The sequence below is a fragment of the Tachypleus tridentatus genome, chromosome 8, assembly GCF_004210375.1.
Source record: "Tachypleus tridentatus isolate NWPU-2018 chromosome 8, ASM421037v1, whole genome shotgun sequence".
NCBI classification, from domain to species: Eukaryota; Metazoa; Arthropoda; class Merostomata; order Xiphosura; family Limulidae; genus Tachypleus; species Tachypleus tridentatus.
The window spans coordinates 15,308,468-15,332,882 of NC_134832.1; the positions used below are offsets into that span (position 1 = coordinate 15,308,468).

A 24,415-nucleotide genomic window follows, 5' to 3' on the forward strand; every position below is an offset into this window, starting at 1 on the left:
TATATGCACACGTAAAAAAACAAAATTTAACAGCTAATACAACGAAAACAAACTGCGAAGTTGTGATAACAATTTTAAGATATTTAACGATTATATTACAAGATACTAAACCCAAGCAAATTAATATTTTATTATCAAGATTATTGCTATGGATATTTGAACTTTAATTAAAATAAAGTACAGAACAACGTTTCGACCTTCTTAGATCATCTTCAGGTTAACAAAGAGAGTTTGCAACGGCAACGATCATAAACGTTGTAAATAAAATAACGCTTTATTATTCAGATAACCAAAATATATCATATTTACACATATCGTCACTGGCTAATAACAGGTCTATACTTTTTTTATGGTATAACAATAGCTTTAGATTCAATGGATAATATTTTATCAAATTCGAAGAATTACAGCTGAGAGTGGAGTAACAGTAGTTTCTCTGATGTAATATTCATGTACTCTATAGAACATAAAGCATTTACAGAATGGAAAACTAAATGAAATAGTATAAGACTAACAATATGGCATCGTTTATAGATTATATATTTGTCAGATGTAATTCAGACTTGGATTTGTTAATAAACTTCCACGAATTTCTCAGTAACGCCCATAGCTTCATAAAACGTACTTTTATATGTTATATACCTTATAAACCCTTGTTGTTCTTAGATAGGCGTATAACCACAAAAGTATACAGAAAATCATCAACTACGAATCTGTGTCTGAACTACGATTCACAACACGTTCCAGCAGTAAGACAAAATATGATTTGTAGTTTTGCATACCGCATATAGCAATTATGTAATAACACAAATGGACTCATTAAAGAAGGAGGGGAACTATTAAATATTTTACAAAGTAATTAATATTCAACAGGTATATTTAAAACACAATGCTAGGGCTTAATTTAAAAAAAAGAAGAAAAACAGTACTTCATATCATAAAGAAGTAAATATTCAATACGAAATCCCATGTTTCATACTTTATGTAAGTGACAAACTCAGAAACTTATTAAAGCGAGATGTATAAAAGATGCAAAACACATACTGCATTAATTAATAAAGCCAGTAAACCTTTAAAATCCATTTTGATAAATAGTACACCGAAAAGTAACTAAATGCCAAATGAAAAGGTCGTGCAGCAGCTGAGTGGGGTATATAAAACAAATGTGAAACTAAAAACGTAATATATGAAGTTACATATAAATAATGCTCAAAAATCTACATACGTGAAGCTAGTTTACTACTTATTGCATCACAAAATTGTTAAACATGTATAAAGACACTGGAAATTTAAACGAAGAAAACGTAATAATCTACTATATGAAAAAATGTTACATCAAAAAAGGAAAATCTATTATCTATTATCCAAATCTATTATATTTTATATGAAGAAAAATTACATAAGAACAATAAAGAAAGAGGTTGAACTATGTAAAAAGAACTAAAGTAAACGTTTTACACTTTTTTACGCAATCATACATAGATTAAATCACGTAAACTATAGATTTTTTTGTTTTATGTTTCTGTTACTTTGTCTATTTCTGATTTGTTATTAGAGGCGTGTTATTATACACAGCCTTTCAAAGAATATTTGTTTCTTATCGTCAAATGTAATTGACACGTTGCAAATAAATACCTCTTGAACAGTGATTTGTGTAAAACAAAAGATGGATTTCAACACATGATTTTTATATGTCTCTGATATTGAATCCGAAATCGATAAAATCAGAGAAGTGTAAAAAATTGCAATTTATGTGATTTTTGATTACAAATTTGATACTTATTGGTTTCTAATGCTTTATTATCTTTCAACGTTGAAATCGTAATTTTATATGTAATAATGTTGTCTTTTAAGCTCAACAATGTATTAGATAATAACATAAAGATGCAGTATTAATTAAGATAGTGTATTGTAAATATAATTCCGTGCTGTACTTAACACGTGCAATATGTGAACACGTAAGGACCCTTTCCTGTGTATCAATATTTATAAAGATAAGTTCCAATTAATCCCTAAAGAAAAATACTAGGTAATAAAATAGTTTTATTTCACAAAACTTGTTGTAAAATAATCAAAAGAAAGTAAACTACTTTTTCTACTTTATCATAAACAATCTTATCAAGACAACTAATTCTATTCTTCAGATAATCATAGAAAAATACATTTAATACGCTTACCATGGTATTTTTACAGTTCTTCATAAATTGTTAAAAAGAGGAAATTTCTCTCAAAAAGATGTTAATGTCTGATCCTTACGAAACGCCCTAGCATGGGCAGGTGGTTGAGGCGCTCGACTCGTAATTTAAGGATTGCGAGTTCGAATCCCCGTTACACCAAACATACTCACTCTTTCAGCTGTTGGGGCTTTATAATGTGACAGTTAATCCCACTATTCGTTAATAAAAGGTTAGCTCAAGAGTTGGCGGTGGGTGGTGATGACGAGTTGCCTTCCTTCTAGTCTTACACTTCTAAATTAGGACGGCTAGTGCGGATAGCAGCCCTCTTGTAGCTTTGCGCGAAATGAAAAAACAAACAAACATTCTTATGAAACATAGATCTTTACTATTGTACACTGATTAGGTAGAAATGTTTCTTGCTAGTATTTAAAGATATTACATGGATATACATAATTGTTGAATAACTAAAAGTTAAAATTAAATATAAATGAGGTCTTGAATAGCTGAGCTGTCTGTTGTCATTATGTCTTTCCTTGTTTGTTTTCAAACAGTCTTACCTGCCTTATAACTTCCAATAGATAAATTAATTTAAACTAAGCGGCTGATTTACAATTACTCTATGCATGTACACAAATAGTGAATTGTTCCAGCAGAAAGCTGGTGAAAATGAACTTTTTAATAATTTTTATTTTTTACAGTAATTAATATTAGTGTGTGCTTGTGTATTTTCTTATAGCAAACCCACATCAGGCTATCTGCCGTGTCTACGGAGGGCAATCGAATCCCTGATTTTAGCTTTCTAAATCCAAAAACGTATCCCTGTACCAGCAGGCGGCAATTAGGGTTAGAAAAACAAACTAAATTATACTACTTGCTAATAAAGCTACTAGATGGAGCCACTAAGATAGAATAAGGTAAATGTAAAGAAAACGAAATACATTTTGATTTATTTCAAATTATTTGAAATCCACAACCTTTGGAAAGGGGAATTGTTGAATGAGATTTTCGTGCACATAAAGTATAAACGTTGCAATAAAATTGAATGTTATTTTGAAAATGGTCTGTGATATTGTTACTGATGATTTTTGTTGTAAGGATGTTTCGACTATTCCTAACTCTGGCTTAAGCTACGTGAATTTCATAAAAAAATCAACTTTTTGTTAATCTTTTCTTAATTCGTGTACATATTTTTAAGTTCATTAAATTACGTTTTATGTAAAAAGTATAGTTAGATAATACAAAATATATGCATGACGTTAAAAGGTATTTTCATAATAAACTTACTAATTCGAAATTACGATAACGCATCGAGTCCTATATTTAACGGAAACTATATTGTGATACCAAATATATTTACTCATTTAATCCTGTATTAAAGTGTCACAGTATTTGAGTTTTGTTACATTGTGAGTAAATGTTATAACTTCTACTTACTTGCTACAATATTTTGATTTTATGAAGACTGGAGCTTATACATTCGTAATCTTTTACCCAGTACAGATGGTAATTGTTACTTAATCTTGGCTCAGTTGCATGACTCAAGTAAAAGATCTGCTTAATCTGAGTTAAGTTGCATGTGTCTAGTAAAAGACTGCTGTTTAATCTAAGTTGAGTTGCATGCTCCAAGTAAAATATTGCTGTTTAATTTAGGTTAAGTTGCATGTTTCACGTAAAAAATGCCGGCAAAGAACTTTAATTAATAATAATCTAAACTATTTTTACCTTGAATTGAACTTGCTCGTTGTGACATGGAGAGATAGCCTCCGGTTTGAATCCGAATGCTGTTCGATATTTCCTTGGTGTTTTACTGTGGAAGTATGTCTCCTTTTGGAGTCTGTAATTTTAAAACTTTTGCAGTCCATTTTCTTCTTTTGAGCTGACTATATGGCAGAAGCTCTTTTGATTGATTTCTAATATGACAGAAATACAGATATTGCAATTTGAATGGTACCAAGAATTCACATAATTCTTGAAACAATAATGGAAGAGCTAGTGTGCGAAAGATAAAATGGAATTATTTATGCATACAAAGCGTTCACGAAATGTTCATAAATATAATAAAAGCATAGGATATGTACAGCATCGCTATATCTCACACAAAGTATATTCAAAAAGCTTTATGCTTATAGTTACTAGCTTAGGCTTTAAGATAGGATTCGATCGTACATATAATATCGTCAATTAATTTCCACCCCGACCGACAGTGTGGCATTGTGAATGAGTGTTTGGATTAAGAGAATCCCATTATATACACAACGACAGAAGTGACTCTGATAACGGCTTGAAGGGAGCTAGCTAGCTTTACGTCCACAGATCAGCCTAACACATGCGCCATGGGTAGTGGAGAAAAACATGAATGTTAATCACTCCTTCTAATGAGTTAGGAATGCAAATGACCGAAAGCCACAACTTCAGCTCATGAGTCGTACTTGATAAGCTACTGTGTTGAGTTTAATTTACGGTTTGGATAACTGTCAGAAGGTTAGTTCTTTATATATATACTTTTGGGAGCTGATTAGTAGAACTAACTGTACACATAGGGAGAGCAACGATAATAGATTATGCGCTGGATCAGAAAATAGAGCAGTGTTAAATCATAATAAATCCGATACTAGACCAAAGAATTAAACTAGAACAGGAAGGACCTAGTTTTAGTTTATAATAGAGTTTCTGAAGTGCCAAAGAAGAGATACAGATTAAATCTTGTGTATACATGGAGTATCGTACTAGGCCACGTACTATGAAGCCAAAGATTCATGATTTGCTTCCCGATAGCGTAAAATTGCATTCCACTCTTTGAAGCCATGAGTGCGTTACGAGAGTAACAGTCAATTCTACTTTTCGATCCAGAATAGCCCTATCTAGAGTTGATTGTGCATGATACTTTGCACTAGCTGGTTTATCTCCATCGTTTCAAATTACGGACAACTAGCACATATATATCTCGGCAGCCTTCATGTTCGAAACAAAGTAACAAAATATAAACTTAATTTTTAAAGAGTTAGTATGCATTATTTTCAGTAGTCCAATTTCTAAAACGCAGCAAATTTCTAAAACTATTTAACAGTTCTGTTTTTCTTGGGTGAGTTTTTTCTTTTCTATTATGATGCATCACAACATTTGAAAGAGGATAAACTAAAGTTAGACGCTTATGTAATTGAAGATAAAATTAAATAAGAAAAATAAAAAAAAATTGTACAACATTCTGAGTCAATCATTTAACAATTGTGTTTCTAAATTCTAGCTCCTACGTGCAACTAACAAGAGATAAATCAAGCGTACACGAGAATGTTAACATTCTATTAAGTATGTTCACAGCGATATCTAATATATAAAAATCTAAACAAGATCAAGGACCTTTCAGGACCGGATTATGCTTAATAGAAATTATTAAAGAAAACAAATTTTTAAGTAACAATGTTAGTCTAACATCAAAGCTAACCTAGCACCTGCGTCTTATGACAATAGCAGGTGTTGATTCGATTTATCGTACGAGCGCCATGCTAGCATCTATTTACTATACATCAAATACTAGAAAAAATACCTCACTGAGGTATTATCAAGGAACAAGTTTATTGAACATTTTAAACACAATTCCGCAAAAGTTCATGAGGTGTACTTGCAATTGAACATAACAAACGGGAAAAATATGGAATCTGTTCATTCTTTTTTAATTTTGTAAACTGAATAATAGACAGGGCTTAATAAAGTTCTCTGCAGTGACATCCATCCAATAACTTGTGAAAAAAACACCCATACTTCTTTGTTGTTTTCTCAGTGAGAATCATTTAATGAGATTAAGCAAAATGTTACACTTTGTGTTATTTCACAGAAATATAAGACGACTTAAGTTAAGAAGTTTTGGATAAATCACCCAATAAAAGTACAAGAAACATCATATTCGGTTGTATTTTGATGATTTACGTTTAATGTAACCAGTGATTGCTATGATAAACATAAAACACAGTATAAATAAGTATACATGGTTGATGTTTTATAGGCTTATTTATATACTACTTTAGTCAGTGGCTTTTATACAACAAATCTGTGGGTATACCGCATTTGATTTAAGTAACCAACGTCTGTCATATAGAGTTTATAGGAAATATCTTATTTGGTGGAGATCTACAGATATATGAGAGGATTACTGCCGCTGTCCTTCATCCTTCTGTGTACGCGTATAAAAGTTCTTTTATTGGAACTTTAGGCATAGTAGATATAGTCGGCTGAAAACTTTAATAGACTGCACTGCCTCTTGAATATAAACGGAACAACGTTTTGGCTTCTCTACTGAGGTCTCTTCTCGTTCAACATAGAGCTACAGTTCTTTTAAGTTCCCAAACATAATATACATATGAGCTATACATTGTTTGTTTGAAATTAAGCACAAAACTACACATTGGACTATCTATGCTCTGTTCACAACGTTTGTCGAAACTCGGTTTCTATCGTTGTATGACCGAAGAAACGTCGTTATACGACTGAGGAACAAGCTGTACATAATCATGGAATATTAAGAAAAATCCTCTAGCATTTGTTTTGTACAGTTATAACCTACGCATAACCTATATTTATAATTTATTGCCCTCTTAATTATTAAATTCAAGAGTAAAAAGGAAAATTATACACATGGATGAGAAAACAGAATTATCGTAAATTTCCTATATATATATATATATATCTGTGTGTGTGTCTCTACAGAACCTTGCCATTTTGCTTTGTAGGATACTTTGAGCTCTTAATCTGCCAAGAGAATAATGATATTTTAACCTGAACTTCAGCAGAACTGTAACATAAGCTTGTCATTAGAGCTACACTACGATGAAACCTGTCATGTTGGTTTTACATTATAGTGATCACACATATTACCCACAGTACTAAAAACCGCCGTTTGATTTTCAGAATCTTTGTTTATATACTCTACAGTGCATTAATCTACAATAATACTGACTAACATAATGTTCAACGGGGTCATTTCTTATAAGACATGCTAGTGTAATAACACTGTGAGGGTCAGCTGAGATGCTTTGACACCATGATAATACCAGCCTTTTGTTGTTACTCCTGCATGCCGTGCGTGGCGTCCCAATATCTTTGTGATTTCCATTGTTGCCCCACCTGGCAGAAATTTTGATACTGCGAAGGTATATATATACACACACACACAATACAGGTTTATAATCAATTTATTTAACACGACGTACAACACTAATTCAAGATTATAAACGAAAGCTGCAAAATTTACAACATTACTAGCTGACTGTGAAATTAAGTACAAATTAGAGTAATTAATAGTAAAAAGTGTTGGACGTTATGTGATATAATTCACATTGACACTGAATGGAGAGAAAAGGATGCAAACTTAACACAAGCACTATAGGAATTCGAAACATACAAATGATCCACCAAGCTAAAGATGCAAAACCTACACATACACTGAGTGAAAGATGTAAAAATACAGAAAATAAACAAGTTTAGAAATACATTAGAACATGCTGAAGCTGAAATGACTAATTACTTGTCTTCAAATGTCTGGAGTTAAAGAAACAAAACAAACAAACAAGCTAAAAAAAAGAAATACTTATACCAACAACGAGTCTGTTTGTTTTATTTGTTCGTTTTCTAATTCCGCGCAAAGCTACACCGGCATTATCTGCGTTAGCCGTCCCTAATTTAGCAGTTCTTAAAGATTAGTGGGAAAGCAGCTAGTCGCCACCACCCACTGCCAACTCTTGGGCTACTCTTTTATAAACGAATAGTGGGATAACGTCACGTTATAACGCTCTCACTGCTGAAAGGGCAAGCACGCTTAGTGTGACGTGGATTCGAACCCATGACCCTCAGATTATGAGTCGAGCGCAACAACGAGTCAATAGTTCAAAGTAAACGTAGCACCAACCACTTAGCTATTACCAAAAGAAGCGAATAACGCATTAGAAAGGAAAACGCGCTTCTTTTTATTATTTGCTTTAAGACAGGGTGTCAAATAAAAAATAAATACATTTAAAAATTATATAAATCTTAAATATAATTTTCTATGTATGCATTGAACTTCAAGAAATGACTTAAAAAGTTCTTTAAATGTTCAGATTATAAAGTGATGGTAAGACAAGAGTTGCTTGAAACTTTTAATTTTAACTGAAAAATGCCTCCCAATGGCACAGAGGTATGCATGTCTGCAGACTTACGACGCTAGAAACCGGGTTTTGATACCCATGGTGAGCATAGCACAGATAGCCCATTATGTAGCTTTGTACTTAACTAGAAACAATCATGTGAGAAATAAACAATTTAGAACGAGGATCTCTTCAAACGCAATCAAACGAAGCAGTTTATTCATCTATCCAAATAATTCGTTTAAATTAATCGCTAACAAATTAAATACACTTATACTACTGTAATGTTGTAGTTAATAGTGTGGTATAAACCTGGATCCATAAAGGTAGGGTTATGATTTCGCATCATATCAAGTAAGAAAGGTATATTGGTCTTGAAAAATGCTTTTCTTACTTAATTAAAAGAGTTGTTAAAAGAAAACCAACGTGTAACAATAAAAATTGAAAAGTGAGACTGGTACCAGTCTCAAAGTGTAAAAAAAATATCTTTACTTAGTAATTTACTGCATAAACATAACAGCGTTGAAACTAGGGGCAGTTCCATAAACTCGACATGTTTTGATTTCTTACTTCATTAATTGGAGTAAAATATTCTGAAAGAGTTAAAACCTATGTATACTTTACTTCAGAATCACATGTTCAAAATTAGATGCGAATTTAACTGAAAGAAGGAGATGCCATCTATTATTAACCTGTCCCTCTGATCCTTTATTTCTGTTTATTAGTTAAATTTTTGTATTATATTTAATTGAAATAAAATTTATAATAATATATTATCTACATTATTATGTTATGTAATAATATTAATATAGACAAGTTGGTAATGTTACGGTTTGAGTGCTACTAAATGAAGTAATGTTTCAACCTAGAAGGATGTTTTCGTTGTTTTCTGAAACTTAAACCAACAAAACATAGTGTTTGAGTTGTTATTATGTTTTGTAGTATCAAGTAAGATGCGTGTTTGGACCTAAAGAGATGTTATTATCGTGATGATGTCAAAATTGGACGAAATCTAAACCTGATAAAAGATTGCCGTTTGTAATATTATCCAAAAAGCAAGGTGACTAAATATGGAAAAATGTTAGTGCCTCTAGAAAGTACTAAAACAAGTAACTTAGTGTTTTTCACCTTCGAAAACGTTATTACATTTTGTAATTCTGATGTAACCAAAGCTTGATACTTTAATCTGGAGAAGTGTTGTTATAGTTAGTAACGGTACAAAGTAAAAGAGGATTTTTTTCAGAAGAGGCGCTGTTATAATTTGAAAAGATACTAATAAGGTAATTGTTTGAATTTGAAGAAGGGTTGTTATGGTTCATAATAATACAAAGAAACGGATGATTGTCCCTGAGGGAATGTTGTTGTGATTTGTAATTATACCAAGTATGGAGAATATGGGTGTTTAAAACGTAAATTTATCTTTGGTTTAAAATTCTGTAGCAATAGTACTTAATCTGTTTTGACTCACGTCATACTTTCTGTCGTTAACTTTGGGGATCTTCTGATCCATGTTGTGTTTACATTCTTGAATATGATTTGTGTTGGTATTAAACATAAAGAATAGTTTACTCTGGGGAAGACCTGTCATGGTATGTACAAATACAAAATACAAAGATTAGTTTAATCTGTAGGAGATTTGTAACGGTATGTACTAATACTAAATATGGAGTATAGTTTATAGAATTATTGTTGTGATATTTAAAGATACTAAATGTGAAGTATAGTCTAATCCGGAGATGTGTTATTATGTTACGTAATAACCCTAAATATAAAGGATGGGATATCGTAGACAGCGTCAGAGGTTTGCGAACATATTAGCGTTGTGATAACTAGATAAAGGTTATATCCACAATATTATGTACAAAAATTATTTTCATTTCTTATGTGACGACGTTCCTAGCGCTCTGATGATACTTTATGTCAGCTAGAGGACAATTGGCCGATAATATCAGTAGAAAATGCTAAAACTATATGTTAAGAGTACTACACATCAACCCAACAAAAAGTCCTGATTAACATGAAATAGCTGCAGAAGTTTCTAGCTTTCACACATGTTGCGGAGCGATCTAACGTCGTTTCTAACAATCTCAACTTTTATTGTATCTATTACATCAATGGTTCTCAAACCTTTTTCGCCTGTGGGCCACATTACCAACCTGTTCTATTCTTCCGTATGGCCTTGGCTGTGTAGTTGCACGTCAGTATCATACCAGTGGACCACCTGGAGAACTCTTATGGTACCAAAAATGGGCTGAGGACCAAACTTTGAGAGATGCTGCATTTCATGGTAAACCTTTAGGCTGTTAAAGATTCAGACATAATGACGAGTGGTCTTCTAATACCATTTCTGGCACTAAACCAAAACTAATTCCCGTAGTTTTCAAACTTTTAAAGCAAGGAAATCCTTGGGCTCAACAGGATAAAGATCAACCAACCATTTATATTCTTATGAATTACTCAGAAATCAATTATGTTAACAATTTATAACAAACAGTAAGAGATAATTTTGGCTGCTGTACGTTCTAAAAGTCATGAAGTTTGTTTTTTGAAAATTAAGTAAATATTCATCTCTATTGGGATTTTTGGATAATAAAAACTTCTTCAAGCTACTGTTTTTTTTTCGGACATTATGAGAAACACCTTCGAAACTACTGAAACCCAAACTAATGTTAATTTCATCAGTAGTTTCTTATATATATATATATTGCAACAAGAAAATTTCCAGATTGTGTCACAACGGAACTCGGTGAAAACTGGTAGAAATTTCATCAGCTTCTAACAGAGATAGATACGATCCAAGAATGAAAATTTTGATTAGGGTTTGTTTAAATATTCTTTAATTTAATGTTCAAACTGACTCATTTTATTTATGATATATAAAAAAAAACGTTAAATTTACCCTTAAGGTAACGGTATTTGTTTTTAAATCATTTTAATTAATTGTTAACTTTGTTACAATCGAATTATTTTCCAAAATTTTGAACTTGACATTATGGCAATATTACAAATTTCTTTTCTTTTTAATTGAAGATCGGTAATATCGAGGGCTAATATAACATTAGAATTTAGGGTTAGATTGACACGTTGGACACAGAAAAGATAACCCTTATCCAGCTATGCGCTAAGGAAAACTGAAAACTGAAGTATTTTAAAATATTTAAACTTTGTGCTTTTTAAGTTTATTCACAAAATGATTTATATGTATTTGTAAAATATTCTAAATAGGAATTGCTTGTCTAGTTAAAAAATATAGCTTATCTTTTGAAACTTTGACCGGCAAACAGTATTTAATGAAACATCATTTACCAATAAACATAGAACATTTCTATATGATGTTTGTATTATTATTAATATAAATAATGAAACTAAGTAAGGATTATCCAAGTTTACGTTTTATATTTTATTCCTATCATCTGTGCTTCAGTGGCACAGCGGTGTATCTACGGACTTAGACCGCTAGAAACCGAGTTTCGATACCTGTGGAGGGCAGAGCACAGACAGCTCTTTGTGTATATTTGTGCTTAATAACAAACAACAGCCAATCATCTATGAGCCCATAAATTAATGTTCCTTGTACACTAACGATATATAAACACGAATAGGAACAGTAGGTCGGAAAATATATTTCTAAGTAGTTTTGGTGCTGAGGCTGTCTGGTCAGTATACATTAACTGTAACTATATGTAAATAACTGGCTATTTATTACAAGGACAATAAGGTAAATTGCTCATGCTTGTGCAGGAAATATTTATTTTCTTGTTTCAACAGGGACGTTTATTTCACAACAATGTCTACAACCAAGTTCAGGTAGACTAGTTTTAATAAAAGCTAGCGAATCTAATTTGGATGAAAAATATCTCTATCAAAGTTTCCTAAAAAAATAAAATGTTGTCTTATGTTCCGTATTTGTATGTTGGACATCAATGTATTGAAAAAAAATAAGCATTGGGTAATGTTGACAATTAAGTAATTTTAGTTTCATATGATTACAGTTGTAGTATATTGCTCGATTACTTGAAACAGGACGTTATTCTGGCGCTGTCGTAATTATTTTCGAATTGTTAAATAATTATTTACATTATCTGTTAGTGTTACCTTTTACTAACAGTTATTTTATTATAATCTGATTATCCGTAAAGGTTTAGAGAGTTAAATAATTATATTTAAATGAAAAATTATTCGAATAATACCGAAAACACAAGAAAAAAGTTTGGCTTTGTTTGAATTTCGCACGAAGCTACTCGAGGGCTATCTGTACTAGCCATCCCTAATTTAGCAGTGCAAGACTAGAGGGAAGGCAGCTAGTCATCACCACTCATCGCCAACTCTTGGGCTACTCTTTTACCAACGAATAGTGGGATTGATCGTACCATTTCAACGCCCCCATGGCTGAAAGGGTGAGCATGTTTAGTGTGAGGGGGATTCGAACCGCGACCCTCAGATTACGAGTACCCTAACCATCAGGCCACGCCCAGCCTCAGGAAAAGGGAGCAGCTAAAGTAGATAAATAAAACGTGTGTTTTTACTGGAAATTTTATGGGAGGTTAAAATAAGTCGTGGCGGTTACTACATATAATTATTTATAATGGTTCGACAAAACTCAAAAGAGAATGTACCATCATAAATTTGCCCTAACAGCTAATTAAAAAAATATATACGTGTCTGCACTATGTAGTAAATAATATATGAAGTACATGTACTTGTAAAAATACATTTTTTCTTAACAGCTGTATAAGCTTGTGCATAGTTAATATAAACATATCACCAGTAAATCTGGGATACATAAACATTGACGTAAGGTCACAGTATTATAAAAACTATCATAATTCTAAATAAGAACAACGAAATTAGTAACATTGAACTTGATATTAAAAAGCGCTAAGAAGAAAAAATTATTTACATAAATATTACTGATTGTTAGCCCAATTTCTAAAGAAATACAGAAACTTTGATACGTTCAGGAAGAACAGCCGAAGAAGTAGACTTTCATAGATTAAACTTTAGCCACAACCAAGAGTTTCACGCTTCCCAAACAGTGGATTTGTATTCGGGAAAAGATGGGATCAAGCTCGTCCCAATGTGTCCTACTAAAACTAACTATATAGTGCTCAAATTTCCAGTTTTCATTTTATTGTATTATATGAATAAGAAACAAAACGTCTTCCGCTAGTACAGCAGGAAGTCTACAGATTTACATCGCTAAAATCAGGGATTCGATTCCTCTCGGTGGACTTAGCAGATAGCCTGTCGTAGCTTTGGTATGAGAAAACACACACACACACACACACACACACATACATACATACATAGAAACAAGACTTATTAAAATGGAATCACAATTTAAACCTGTAATTATTTTAATATACATGTAGATATTGATCATTGTTTACAGACAAAATAAACCTTAATTTTTACTGCATTTACAAGTTACAAGAAATTTGATTTAAACATTCTCTCTCTTATGTCACTACACACATTATAAACATTTCTCACTTCTATCATTAAACACATTAAAAATATATAGCTGAAGTACCCGTACGTTGGACGGTTGAATTAAAAATAGTGTGTTACAAAGAATAGGAAATTGTGCTTATATTTGTTTTCTTAACACAATGAACATTAAAAGTGCAATAAAAATACATAAAGATAACAATACTGAAAATAAAAGTAAACTGTTTTAAATAATTCTGACAGTAGTGGCTATACAGTTCATCCTATGACAACATATAAGGAACAGATACACACACATATTGACGTTGATTTGTATAGATATACACATACTACACATGATTTATACACATGTATAAATGACCTCCACTGCGACTCCGTAGATTTTCACGGCATATACACTTTTCCCTATAAAATTTATGTCATCATATATATATATATATATAAAGTAATTAATACCATCTTATGATCAAAGCAAGCTAACTACATAGATTAAAACCAAAAGTATATCCCTAGTACTAAACATAACTAATTAAATATAATGTACAGAGTATGTTACTTATAATGGTCAAAATATATTGTATATAAATGATCAAGTTATATTACATAGAGTGGTCAAGGTATATTGCTTATAACGGCCAAAGTATATTACTTATAATGGGCAAACTATGTTACTTATAATGATTAGAAGGCATCGTTTCAAGAATTGGGAAACGTTTCTTACCTACATTTTCAACCGTAAACCCAATAATATTTTACAACGTTCGGTCAGCCTAAGTGGCTTAAGTTATTTTAAATCTACATACTGAGCTAACAATGTATAATGAAATATAACACATATATTAAATATTCTAACTAACTGTGTGTGTCCTCACTTTGGTAAGAGCGTCACTCGTTTATGCCATTCTAATGTATCCTGAGTTTGTTTTGCTGTAACAAATGAAACTGATGAATTATTACACTTCACCATCTTAATTCAGTTCACAACGTAGCAGTTGTTATCAAGCCTGTTTGCTAATATAATATAAATAGCACTTCAACCAATAATATGTTTTTATCTCAGTTGGCCTGGTATTGAACGGAAAGCGTAGTCGGTATGATATAGCAAATATAGTGTGGTTAACATATTATTATACACTCTACTTTTACTCAGAAGTTCTAACTAATTATAACTATAATTTAAACGCGCATTTTACAGATATATGCGTACATAATCTCCTAGCCACTATATAGGTCCTTAGAGCATATATGCTTTCTTACAGATGGCCCCTTAAGAAGAAAAGTTCACCTTTCGAAAGCGCTCGGGTTATAAGGGTTTCTGTTTAAGTTTTATGCTTTCCTACATATTTCGGTCATCATAAATATGTATTACATAACTAAGCAAGACGTTCCGATACATCCGTTTTGTTAGTTGAAGATTCGGGTCAAATTTTGCAATTTACATTTTCTACCATCCATGTTTAATGATTCAGCCACTTAACACTAGAATACGAACAATTTAAACTAATATTTCAACAGTTATCTTTTCTTGTTATTCGCTGATTTTAATAGTAAGCTTTAAATCTTTATTTTTACTAACTAAAGAGTCATAAAATAATCTGTAAAAATAGTTGTATCATTAGAGTAAATGCATAAATACTTCTGAATATTTATCCATTAATTAGATCTAAATGGCCAAATTTGTGAAAGAAATTCACACATTTAAACTTCATGAATATTTGGATAACTTATCAATGCATATGGATTAAAAATGTTTGTTTGCCATTTACTCATTTAGTCGATTTAGGCTTAGAATAACTGCCTTAAACCTGCCAGAACTGTTGAAACATTAATGGGATTACGGGAGACAAAGTAGTTTACAATAACTAATATATCCAAATGATTAATTTGTGTAATTCATATGCTTTATTTGTTTTATGTTATAAATGGTATTATGATATCACACATCTTTAATTTAACTTCACTGGCTATTAGGTATTTTAATCTAACTCGTATCTAAATTCAGGTAACACAGTTTCATTCGAAGTTCTGAGCTTGCCATGTTGAGAACTTATTCGTGATTTGCGAGTTTTTGCCATCAGAAAAAAATTCAAGGTTAAACTGTTAATTATCGTTAACGATTTGTTTATTTTTTGGAAAAGAGTAAATTTTCTTACACTTTTTACTCTTGAGTACAAAAGTGTACAATAAACATATGAATAACTAAACTTGTTTAGAATTCATGTTCGTCTTACAATAAGATGAGCCACAAATAAAAGTTTTGAGCGAGCTGAAAGAAATACCACAGTCAAAATCATGGTTGAAGTCGTCGTCTAAAATGTAGAATTTACAGGTCGAGTCCAAATCAAATTCAAACTTACCTACACATACGATTTTAGTGGGCGTAAAATAAAAGGATTGAAAAAGTAGATTGGAGGCGATGCTCTAGTTTTATCAGATTATTTTGTTTTTTCAAAACTTTAGGTTTTGAAAGAAATATACGGTTGAGTTGTTACTTTTACTTTTAAACATTGTTTCTTCAATTGTACATAGTATCGCATGAGAGAAACCTTTCATCTTCAACTTGTAACAATAGAATTTACAACGAAATACATCAAGACACGAATATTAGGAAATTTAACACACTGTAATTATATAGATATGTATACACATAAAAATACATAAATCCAGTAATAACACAGTTAAAAAACACCTTTTAAAAATCTCGCGATTCTATGCAATAGAACGTATTTTTCAATGTTTCATTTAGGTTTCACCTTTCGAACAACATAAACTCAGAAACTGAGTAACCAGCGTTGTTTGTGTTTATGTTGCAGATTAGTAGGTATGTTTGTACATAAAGAAGTTCCTTCAAACTGTACCCGAGTAATAATCTGAAGATACAAAACTTAATAACTAGGTGTCTACATAATAATGTATTTTCACTTTCGCAAGTTAAAGATATTTTATGTCAGATCCCTAATTAAAAAAACAAACAACTGATAAGAAATGAAACAAAAATGCTTGGATTAATTTCTTGATGATGACTCTAATAGTGTACTTGACAACGAAAAAAAACATGTTTTATGTACATAGATATAAAGGCTAATTTTGTTCAATAGCGTGAAGTATACATTGATATTCATGTATTATGGTAACTTTGGTCAACACATAACGAATCACACACTAATAAAACGTGTAATTAAAGCTAAGCTGGTCTAACAATGTTAATATATAACTAGCTATATACCTGTGTGGCACATTTTTATTACGTCAGATTTCTAAAAAAGAACATGTTTTAAGAGTTTTATTGTTATATAGTTTGGTAATGTCTTTTAACTTACTGTAAAAGATTTGTCCAATTAACAGGCGGATCTCATGGTATGGGCGAGAAAAATAAATATTACAGCTAAGCTATCAAGGGGTGGGGGGAGAGAACTTATTTCAAACATGAAGCCACTTTATTCAGTTTATTAGACAGCAACAAATGACAACGATGCCCAGTTCTCTAACCGCATGTAATATATATTTATAGTTTAAGGCAACATTTGCACATACAAAAAAGACCTGTCTAGCTAGAAGCCAAAGCTACTAATGAAGAACATCATTAAACTAGTGCTAGCAGCCGGCTTGCATCAAACAAAAGTATAAATTCTATCTCGACCCAATGATCTGTCAGACTCTCAGTGGCTGCACTCGGCTGACGGCAGAAGGCCCACTCACCTGGCTCACTGTCTGGCCGTCATCAGGCACGATGACCCGGCTACCTTTCCACAGCACACTTCGGATTAGCGTCAAGCAAAACACAGGGCGTCATGCCCGGAAGGGACAGCGTCCCTCGCCGATGCTGGAGGATTCAGCTCCCGTGAAGAACGACCGATGGTAATCTTCCGGGAAGAAACAAGTCATTGTACGTGAAGATACCTTTATTTAGTTATAAGGCACAAAACTAGAAAATCTGCGATGTTGTGTTTGTTTAAAAAACAACAAAAAACACACGAGAATTATTGCACAGAAGAAACTAAATAATCTGTATAGTGTATAATGATAAGTTCACTACATTTGATATTTCTTCATTCTATATAAACAAAATGCACAAAAACCAGGAGGTGCCTTACCGGCTCGAGCTCACACGGCGGCTAACCCAGCAAATGATGGCCAAACGCGGCGCACAGCGTTTCTTGTATTCGTTTCTAATTATATGGAAAGTACGGGTTCATCTGCATTGCAATAGGGTCGTTCCTGTTGGATAATTATCAACTTAATACGGATCATCATTGAAGGCGTGGAAGAAGCTAGTTAGGTGAATGAATTAGAGCAGCACACTCCGCGCTGCTCTATTAAAAACAGCTGAGTAGAAGGCCGGTCGTCAAATGAAAGCTTAGACTCGCCACTTCATTTACAGCTATATTCTCCGGTAGTTGCTGAATATAAATTTTAACGAAACAGAAACTCGCGATCCTATCTCATGCAATTCGATAAAAACCTTCATACATTTTAAAAAGGCCTTTTTGTTTTGATAAACATATTCTCGGGATGAAGAGATTACTGTGGTTGTTGCTGCATACCAAGTACAGCAGGGCTCGGGCAGTGAGCATACATTTAGCCTGGCCAGCCGTAGAACATGACATACTCAATGAATAGTTTCTTAGTCTCATCCGTTCACTTATTGAAGATAAGGTGTACTCGTAATTCTTACATAATAATGAAGCCTTTATGTGGTACAGTTTGTTTGTTTTTTAATTTGAACTATATGTGAATATTTATTTAATGTCGTAAGTCGATTTAGCTTTCTGGTAATATTTTTTTCCATATATTTATAGATTTTTAAAGAGAAATATTCAAAATTAAGCAGATAAATACTGCTGATATTTACAATGCAAGAGTTAGCTAGTAGATACGCGTATGATATAACACCGTATCTACAAATGAATAAACGCTCCCTTTTATCGTTAGAAGATAATTCAAAGATATTAAGTATGTAATTTTGAAGTAACATTTATTTCATTTAAACTAATTAGTTAATAATTGTCTGTATGTGCTGGATAAACCAGTATAACCACTTTGTGTGTGTGTGCGTGTGAAACAAGTTTTCAGATCAGAAACATTTTGTATTATTTACATTAAGTTGTAGCATATAATAAATGAACGCATATGTAGGACTTAATCGTATTCCATAAAGATAATAAATAAGAACACTCGTTTGTAAAATATGTATACATAAGTAAAATCTTAGTATTTCAGAAGGGGTTATTTTAACCTTTCATAAGAGCGTACGGCGAATGTATTTGATTGAAATAATAGTTTTTCATATTTCTATACCTAAATTATCTGTGTTTCAAATTCATGTCAAATCACTTATTAGATTTTCTGAAACCCAGAACATTACGAGTCAAAATGATCACAGAACGTTTACTTGTATACATTCAGAAAATATCATCTCGTCGCTACATTACATGTCGCCTCTTCCAGTCATACTTTATATGACTACTGTGCATTTTGACAATGGCCTTGAAGCATAGCTTTCACTGCAAAAAATAAAGCATACCGTCAAGTTCAAAGTATACACGTTCTCCCTGATGTTTTCCATAAGCTATCTAGCGTTCGAAGACAACATTTCCTAGTACCACTTTTTTACATTCCAATCGTACATAAAATCTATAAGCAGCTTGACCGATATGTCTTCGTATGGAATGGTATGAATAACTGTTTGTTTCTCCAGCTGCTTAATGTTTGAGAGGAAATGTAGAAGCAGCTTGCGTATATCTGATCTGTTTCATTTTTCCATATGCACATCATTCTTAACTATGTTGCGTAATTGCATAATATCTGTTGCCTGGTGCACGTGGATGACTTTTGCGACTGATCTTTCGGTGTGTATTTGTCAAGGATTGAGTAGACTTCTTGCAAGTTGCTATTTGAATTATCTTTAACTCACATTCATCAGTATTCTTTTATTTTCCAATGCTATTAAATAAGAGGTAATGCCTCCATCTGAGAAATCCTAAATCCCCGATCTGAGCACATGTTTATAACTTCAAACTATGAATATTTAACGTTAAAAAGAACTGTTATATACCTCTCCTAGAGGCGATCAAGTTTTGATGGAATCACATCATCCAAAAAACGCCAATGTGAAAATACAACTCCGACATCTTTCATTTCATAACATTTTATTGGCTATTGTTTGTCACGTGACTTGCTTATTTACACTTTAAAAATTATTTTAATATAATGTATGAACTCCCAGTGGTACAGTGGTAAGCCACAAGGCTTATGACGCTAAATAACGGGTTTCGATACCTGTGGTGAGTACAGCACAAACAGCTCATTAAGTAACTTTGGGCTTAACTGCAAACAAACAAGCCAGCCCTTTATATTTATTATCATCGTGTTCTAAACATAGATCAAACAAACCAGCTCTCTGTATTTATTATCATCATGTTTTAGACATATAAGTATATGCATTAAAGGGTAACAATTTTTTTTATGCTTCAGAGACAGAATCCAACAGTAAAAAGGTTATAGCACAAGGATGCGATGTACCTCTAACACTAAGAAAATTCCAGATCACAGGCGAAATAAAATAAAATAAGCGATTTTTTGTTTATGAATAAATCTGCATAATTGGATATTTTGATTTGTTTACCGCAGAGTCGAGCCTTGAATTTTAGTGCAGAGTCCCTTGGAACCGACTAAAATGGGAAAAGAAGAAACGCCAAGATTAGTCGTTAGTTTTTGTTGTAATATTTTTTACATTCGTTCTGCTCAGATTTTAGAAGCACAATGTTCATTTTATGATGTACATTTAAATATTTATGTGTGAGTGCATGCACATAATAATAACAACAAGTAACTTTTCAACCACTTGTAGTAAATATCCAGTCATGTCAGTAGGCATTCAAACGTACATATGAGCACAAAACCATCATTAGCTTGGTAGACTTTAACTTAGAATTAATATTGACGGAAGTACGTCATTACACTTTCAACATTTTTCAAACATTGTTTAACAGTATGTATTGAAAAGTATTATAAAACAAAATATCACTAAATGTATATTGCTAGATGTCAAAGTACACGTAATTTGTAATTCCAAAAAAAAAGACAATGTTATACCAATCAATATTACAAACTATAACTTGGAAATGTACAAAATAATAAATAACGTTCCACTTTAAAATGGATACACAATTAAAACACTTTTAATTAAGCCAATTTATGGCCTCCATAGTGTTTACTCTTACATGTTTCGATGTTTCAATTTTGTAATTAGGAATGAATTTGTAAGGCATAATAATATTATATTTCTTACCTTTTAAAGTAAGTAATGTGATCTGTGTGTAGGCCTACTATTTTTGCATAATCTTTAGAGAATACCACGCGACGTTCTTATGCAGATATTCGCTGGATCTTCGTCTCTTTATAATAATTCGGGATCTCTTTTAAACTTTATTATTCGTCCTAATACCCTCTGATTGAACAAATATTACCGTTTTCCCATAATATCTTATGTTATATTTTGTGTACATGCTTTTCTATAGTTGAGTTTATAATCTTTTATTTCTTGCACGTATCTCATATAATGCTAAGCGATATTTTATCTAGGTTTTGAAGCTGGAACAGTTAAGAAAACCTCTAATGTTGTGATGTTGGACCAAAGTATTACTCTGAAATTTAATTGTAATAAAATAAAAAAGAATGTTCAATTTTGCCATGTGTTCCACGTTTAACCACTAGTTTATTTAAAGTATTTTAAAATACAACTAGCATTCTTCTCTATATTTAAACTGTTAAACCAGATAAGGTAATTTTAGGTAATACTAAAGATGGCATAAAGCTAGTAGAAAAAAGTGGAACCTATAAAACTGAATGTGAAAATGTTTACATTGGACAAACAATACGCAATGCCCCCCCGCTAGTACAGCGGCATGTCTATGGACTTACAACGCCAAAATCAGGGGTTCGATTCCACTCGGTGGGCTCGGCAGATAGCCCAATGTGACTTTGCTATATGAAAACACACACAACACGCAATTCAATATGTCATTTGGTGTAAGATAAGGGATGTGCAAGAAATAAAAAAGATGAAAAATTTGATTACATCAGTGCATTCACACACAAAAACAACTCAAAATAAGACGGTATGGAAAAAGATAATCATGAATTACCAAACAGAATCAAAGGTCCTGCGAATATTCGTCTACGAATTTGTAGAGACCTCATCTAAGAATTATGCAGAAATAGTAGACATGCACAGGTCACATGATCTAGTTATAGAGGTATAAAATATGACATCATTAAGTTTTTCAGTTTCACTCCTGAAATATGTAGAATAAACTTTATGGAGATTTAGACTGGTCTAATTAAAAGTGTTTTTTTTAATTATGTACACTCTTCACAGCTGTGCGTTATATATTTTAACATTATACTCGACTCCCAAGACACGATGGTTAATAATCTGTTTCATTGGTGTATGATAAAATTGAAATATTGAAAGGGAATAACACTGTTCAGTTTTGAAAACATGTTTCTTTCACTACAAGTAAGATTTGTTAAGAATGAGTTGTTGTACAGACTATGTACTTAAGTTTGTTTGACTCACTTTGTCCAATATAAGTTGACTATGTACAACAATAAACTAAATATAGTTTTCACAATTATCATATAACGCAGTTTGGATTATCTTGAATACAATGTGCAAACAAAACGACTCATCAGTTTATTCATTTCTCAACCTGCAGGTTTGCACCGTTATCACGGGTGATAAAACTATTAATGACCCTCCGGCATATTTTTTTTTATGTGTGTGTATACGTGGTTAGAACCAATTCTTATCATCAGCTTTAACCTTTGATAAGGAAGTAAAAATCGAGACGCCTGGGGATACACTTGTTTTATCCACAAAATATACCGTACATTTTGTGTAAATTGGTGGCGTATTTTCATTTACCCACTTTTAAAGCCACAGTGCGAAAAAAAAATAGAACGTGGAAGTTGGAATGGTCATATTATATACAAATATTGAACAATATTTTATTTCTGCAATAAATTTAACACTTGCAGGTTCACACGGTCAACGATAAATAATGTGGATATATTTAAACAAGATTGTTTGCGTGGGTGTGTAGTTTTGTTCTAATTGTTTATAATTAAGCACACGCCAACACAATGGGCTATCTGTGCTCTGTCCGCCACGGATATCAAAGCCGGATCCTAGTGTTGTAAGTCCACTGACATACAACTGTGCTCCTGGGGTGCGTTTTGTTTTAATCTTTTTTTTTTTAATCATTGCTTTAACCACCATAACTCAAATATTCCCTAGAAAGCTGAAGGTGTTTTTTTTTTTTTATTACGAAACTATTCAAAAACCTAATACATGCATATTACTCGTGTTACACGTTTTGTGATGATCCCACGAAGCTATACGATCTAGTTGGTACAAATTCACTCTATTTTCTTACTTGTGCTTACTTCATTTATAGATAACTACTGTCACGAACACTCTAGGCAAATACATTACGAGTTATATTTTACAATACCGCCTCCCCATTACAAGAGTAAAGTACCAGAAGAATGGAGTATATTAAAAAGTTTAAATTGGCACTTTACACACATTCTCGCTATCCCTCTGAATAACACGCAAATGCTTTTATAGCACTGAGTTATCTGCGAAGGTGTTTGATCAGCCAGGCGGTCTTATTTTTGACAATCCTCTACAGAAACATAATCACTGAACTAATCAATCCAAATCATCGTGTGCAAGTCAAAAAAAAGTTACGAAACGATTCGTAACAACAAAGAGATGTTATTCATGTTAAAGCAAAACAAAAAAGGCTTAATATATTGTTTCCTGTACAAATAATAATAAGCCCAAATAGAATAATTCGAAGTAAATATACTAGTCCTGTATAAATATTCAATTTTTTAGCAAAACAATACTTTTTTAAATTTATTATTTTGATAAAACAAACTGTTTTAGTTGTGGCTCGTTTTTATTGTTTGTTTGTTTATTTTGAATTTCGCGCTACCCGTCCCTAATTTAGCAGTGTAAGACTAGAGGAAAAGCAACTAGTCATCACCACCCACTGTCAATTCTTGGGCTACTCTTTCACCAACAAATAGTGGGATTGATTATAACGCCCGTCACAACAAGCATTCTAGCTCTTTTCAATAAAAACGCGAATGTATCTTATTTCTAACCAAATAACATATTTTATTTGATACTTATGGAGCGTGTTCTGTAAAAGCATTATCGAAATCAGGGACTTACTTGCATTTACTATTATCTTGATTACTTAGCATATAACAATATTCTTCGGTTCTAATTTATATTTGTTTATTTAAAACACTCATTTTCTTTGTTAATCTAAAGATATATTCAAGCTATTTCTCTTCTTAGATGAAAGAGCAGACTAATTCCGTGTAAGTAAGCAAGATTCAAAATATTGGAACAGCCCGTGATGAAATACGAGAACTGCTACTTTAACAGAACAGCACGTGATCTAATTGCGGCCTTGTCGTCCTTCTGACAGATATGCGACTGTAAAAGCTTTACGTTGGAATAAAAAAAAAAACGGTTAAATCAGCAGCGTAAGAAGAACGTATAGTGGACAGATGACGAAAGATTAACTGCCTGTGTATAAGGAAATGTCCTAGGAATATTTCCTACAGAATGTTATTCCGAGTTGTTTA

General features: G+C 32.2%; 1 long non-coding RNA gene across 6 annotated transcripts in view; it reads right to left on the minus strand.

Moving 5' to 3' along the window:
- The window catches only part of LOC143258573 (uncharacterized), a 181,563-nt gene that overhangs the window by 89,947 nt on the left and 67,201 nt on the right, over positions 1-24,415 (minus strand). For 4 of the 6 annotated variants that reach the window (XR_013032366.1, XR_013032363.1, XR_013032365.1 and 1 more), the window contains 2 exons: positions 17,444-17,607; positions 3,900-4,087 (listed from right to left, as the gene is read on the minus strand). This is a non-coding gene — a long non-coding RNA (uncharacterized LOC143258573). Of the gene's footprint in view, positions 1-3,899; positions 4,088-17,443; positions 17,608-17,838; positions 18,412-24,415 lie in introns of those variants that run through there. The other 2 variants (XR_013032361.1, XR_013032364.1) reach the window with 2 other exon arrangements.